This window comes from Rhineura floridana, chromosome 3 (genome assembly GCF_030035675.1).
Source record: "Rhineura floridana isolate rRhiFlo1 chromosome 3, rRhiFlo1.hap2, whole genome shotgun sequence".
NCBI lineage: Eukaryota > Metazoa > Chordata > Lepidosauria > Squamata > Rhineuridae > Rhineura > Rhineura floridana.
This window is the reverse complement of record NC_084482.1, coordinates 5,721,208-5,725,966: the sequence shown is the minus strand read 5'-3', so window position 1 is coordinate 5,725,966 and position 4,759 is coordinate 5,721,208. Positions and strand designations below refer to the sequence as shown.

Here is a 4,759-nt window from a genome sequence, read left to right as displayed (position 1 = left end):
GGGTGTCATTCACAGCAGCAGCTGAGCCAGAGGCAAAACAATCCGGGGAGGCTTTCCAAAAGAAGCCATGTGGCCTTGACAGAAAGGTCAGCACTAATATTATCCCTGCAGCTGGAGGAAGAAGGAAGAGGAGGAGGAGGAGACGGGGCTTGAAAGACCCTGGCCTGGCTCAGAGGTCCAGGGTGTGGGGTGCTGCTGGCAGGCTCCTCGGATCTAGAGTATTTAAAATTTATTGCCGCTCTTTTAGGTGGCATAGGCAATCAGGGATCCTTCACTCAGGACCAATATGCAGCCTTCTCTGCCTTTGGGGAGTGTCTGGATTCTGTGTAGAGCCCAGTGCCTGTTGTTAGGGCTGCCAGATGTTGTTTACATCAGGAGCAAGAGTCTGGACCAAACTGCAGTAGATTGGATCTACTGATTTTCTTTTAAATCTTAAAAGAAGCTAGGGTAGGAGTGGGGTGTGTTGAAGAGAAAAGGGATCTAACCCTCTTTCTCACACAATCTTTCCCCAGTTGGCATCCCCCCCTCCAGCCATCTCAAGGTGGATATACGCCCAAACTGGAGGTATGTATTATACCCTGCCCTTCTGGGGGTATGTATTGTATTTGCCCTTTTCACTCCAGGAAAATTAATGGCAACTTTTGGGTAATGTAGGGGATTTGGATCAGGGGGACAGCTTTTAACTTTTCCTCCTTCCAGCATTGCCACCTCACCCTTGCCCAATGCACCCCACCCTCACCCTTTGTGATTGCTTTTAAACAAATGTCGGGAGTCCTGATCCTGGATTTCCCATGGCCCTTGCAGTTTGGAGCCTCAGACAGGTAAACTTGCCAGGTCTTGTGGGTCAGTGTCTGCGTGTCGCAGGCAGAACCTGGCAGATGAAGAAGTGAAGCCTGGAAGGATAGAGGTGAAACCTAGTGGTGCCTTACAAGGATAGAGGAGGGCATCTGATGGGACCAGAGGAAGAGCTGGCTTGGCTGTGGCTGATGCGACAGAATAAAATCTAATTGATGGGGTGGTGGGAAGTGAGTATAGCGGACTCTCCCTCTTTAGCCAAACAAAAAATGGACTGTCCTTGATTCTGAGAATGTATTCTCCTCCTCCTGCGAATGTATTTCTCCCTCCAGGAAATGCTGAGAAGGAAGCTAAAATGCGAATAACGTCAACTCAAACCCACAGAACCAGCAAACCTCAGTTAAATAATTTTAGACCATAGGCATCTACAGGAAGGGGTGGGGAAGGGCAGCAATCCCCCCCTCCCTGGATAAACCATAATCTTTAGATCCCCAGCTTTCATTTAAAAAAGAAAAATGTACAAGCGCTCAATTATTATTATCGTTGTTGTTGTTTATTTCTACCCCGCCTTTCGGCCAAAAGGCCCTCAAGGCAGCTTACAAAAAAACCACAAATATAAAAATACATAAATACATCAAACTACTTCAAAATACATCAATAAAACAATAAAATTTACAATTTACAGTAGCCAATACATAAATAAATAGATGTGGATGAGAAGAAGGATGGGCACAGGAGAAGTCCAAAGAAATGGATCTGGAGGGAAAGATCTGGAGGAGAGATCCTTTCTCCATGGTGACTGAGATGATGGGTTCATAGAATCATAGAATAGTAGAGTTGGAAGGGGCCTATAAGGCCATCAAGTCCAACCCCCTGCTCAATGCAGGAATCCAAATCAAAGCATTCCCGACAGATGGCTGTCCAGCTGCCTCTTGAAGGCCTCCAGTGTCAGAGAGCCCACTACCTCCCTAGGTAATTGGGTTCATTGTCATACTGCTGTAACAGTCAGGTTTTCCTGATGTTCAGTGGAAATCTGGCTTCCTCTAACTTGAGCCCATTATTCCATGTCCTGCACTCTGGAACAACCGAGAAGAGATCCCGGCCCTCCTCTATGTGACAACCTTTCATGTACTTGAAGAGTGCTATCATATCTCCCCTCAATCTTCTCTTCTCCAGGCTAAACATGCCCAGTTCTTTCAGTCTCTCCTCATAGGGCTTGGTTTCCAGTCCCCTGATCATTTTTATTGCCCTCCTCTGAACCCGTTCCAGTTTGTCTGCATCCTTCTTGCGGAGACCAGAACCGGATGCAGTATTCAAGATGAGGCCTAACCAGTGTTGAATAGAGGGGAACTAATACTTCACGCAATTTGGAAACTATACTTCTGTTAATGCAGCCTAATATAGCATTTGCCTTTTTTGCAGCCACATCACACTGTTGGCTCATATTCATCATGTGATCAACGACAATTCCAAGATCCTTCTCACATGTCTTACTGCTGAGCCAAGTTAGCGACGCCATGCTACTCAGATTTTAGTCCAGCCACCACCGACTGCCCCAATCCAGATTATCAAATGGCACCAGTTTCTCCACTCCGGGCTCACTCCTCTGTGGTGGCGGCTTCCCCTCCGGCTCCTGCGCCTCCTCCTGCCCCTTACAGGGTGGTTGTTGAAAGGTTTCATTCGGAGAACCGTATTAGTAATTACCAGTAGAAATGAAAGTATGCATTGAGTAACCAGCTTCACCTATTAAGAGGAAGAGCTTATTGGTGACACTTCACTCTCATACTCCTGCTGACAGCTCCCACTGGCTTCATATAGATGTTAAATAGCATGAGGGGCAAGATGGGACCCTTTTCAATGTTATTTGTGACAAACTAGCTCCCCCTATCAGTGTTTTACCTTGCCCTCCCCTCTCTCTCTCTCACACACAAATTCCTGCAAATGCCCATGTGTTACACCCTGCACTTAATGGTCTTATGGGGGCCGCCCTTTGGATGACCCTGGCAGGGTACACAAAACCCTACTCTGAGCATGTGCAGTTTCCCACTTTAAAACTCAATTAAGTCATAGCACCATCATGACCACAGGAATAAATGGGAGTTTGCTTCTGCTGTCCTAATGCTAAGCACATTTACTTGGAAATAAATAAGCAACATTTTGTTGTATATGAAAATTAGCATCTGTAATTATGTACGTTTGGCTGACTGGTCCCTGTTTTTTTAAAAAAGAAAGGATGCTGCATCCAGTGGCGTCACTAGGGTTGGTGTCACCCGGTGCGGTAACTCATGGTGTCACCCCCATGGAACTCCTCCCGTATCAGACCATACAGAATCCTTAGTAATGTTTTTTGTACTAATGTTACTCGTAAATTGTAATTCCCATATATCACTGAATGTAATGGCAATAGTAGTGACATTAACAACTAGCAAAATTAAAATTACACCTTTAAATTACAATATCATACACACAGCTCAAATTCTTGCTCTTATTACTAATGGGAGTTAATTATCTTGCATGTGTCCATAGTAAATTTTCAGATACTTTCAGACCCTCAGCAATTTTCAAGTGGTCTATGTAGAAGAAAGGTTTGGGAACCCCTGGAATAAGATACCTGCTTATGTCCCTATGCTGCTCTCTCCCCTCATTTAGGTGCCTGGGATGCATGCGTGTGGACACACCTCCTTACAATTATGGAAAGTGATTCTTAATAATAAGTCTCCAGACACAAAGTTACATAGATATTTATCAGTTGTTTAGTAGAAAATTCAGAGCTGCAGGGTCCCTTCATGATAGTTACAGCCACGTACACCCTTTTTTGCTCCTGGATTAAGAATGAGATCTTTGTTACTGCATTCTCTCACAACAACAAACATCTCTAGGAGCCAATCAGCATGAAAGTGGAGAGCGTTAGCAACTGAGAAGAGTCTTCTCAGTGGCTGACTCACCTCCTTTCACTCTGATTGGCTCCAATCTGTAGAAAAGGCAAGGAACCCTATTAGAAGACTCTTCTCAGTGACTAACACATTCCCTTTTCATGCTGATTGTAGGATGCTTGGAGACATAGGGACCCTGCTCCCAAAAAAGCAGAGGGACTAAGATCCCCTGGGCGACTACCCTCCTGGTGCTTATGGACATGACCGTAATATATTTTGTGATGTGCAAGTTCGACATCATTTATTAAGTGAGTTTAGGATTACACTGATGGCATTTCCAAATATGTACTTTCACACAGACGTTGGTTTTCCATAACACAATGTTTGTCCAAGCCTCCACACTTGGGGGGGGCACTACTTGCACACCCCTTCCATAAGCACATCAAAGTTGGATACACACCTGAACCAAGACCCAGACAAAAGGGCACTCAAAACAAAAAGGTAATTACAGTGACTGAGTAGATCTTGTACAGTGGTTATACTGACTGGGCAGCCACTGTCCTTCACGTTTTACAAAATACTTTTTCCTATACAAAGATTAAATTTCTGTGTATAAAAAAGTAATATATGAAGTGGTCTCAATAGTGAAAAAAGTAAACAAGTGAATGGTGATCCAAATGTTTTTCATTCTCACGTTATGAAGCTAGCTGCCAGATGATGTATCACCTTCGCTACACATGCAGCTTAGACTGAAAAAACAGCACCCAAGCCACCATTCAATACGTGCACGTGTTCTTTCCAACATGAATCTACAGGTCTCAAAAAGTAATGTGTGACAAAGTCCTCAGACACCTTATAACATGCCTCAAACATGGTCTCTTGTTCTACCAGCATGCCTTCACACCATCACTTTGCCAAAACATAAGGATAGGTAAATTGCTTTTAGGGAGGTTCACAATTATGATTTCCTATTTATTTAATCTAAAAATATTTAAAATACATAAAAACAGCCAGGGGAAGATATTGGAGAAATATAAAATAAATACAAATAAAAAGGGGGGGGAGGTGAAAAGACCTTAAATGTGCTACTC

At 43.9% G+C, this 4,759-nt stretch overlaps 1 long non-coding RNA gene across 1 annotated transcript; it reads left to right on the top strand.

The window, feature by feature from the left end:
* The first annotated feature begins 128 nt into the window (after positions 1–128).
* LOC133379238 (uncharacterized) lies at positions 129–3,202 on the top strand. Its single transcript, XR_009761138.1, has 3 exons — positions 129–218; positions 513–564; positions 2,218–3,202. It is a non-coding gene; the product is annotated as an uncharacterized LOC133379238 (long non-coding RNA).
* The last annotated feature ends 1,557 nt before the right edge of the window (positions 3,203–4,759 follow it).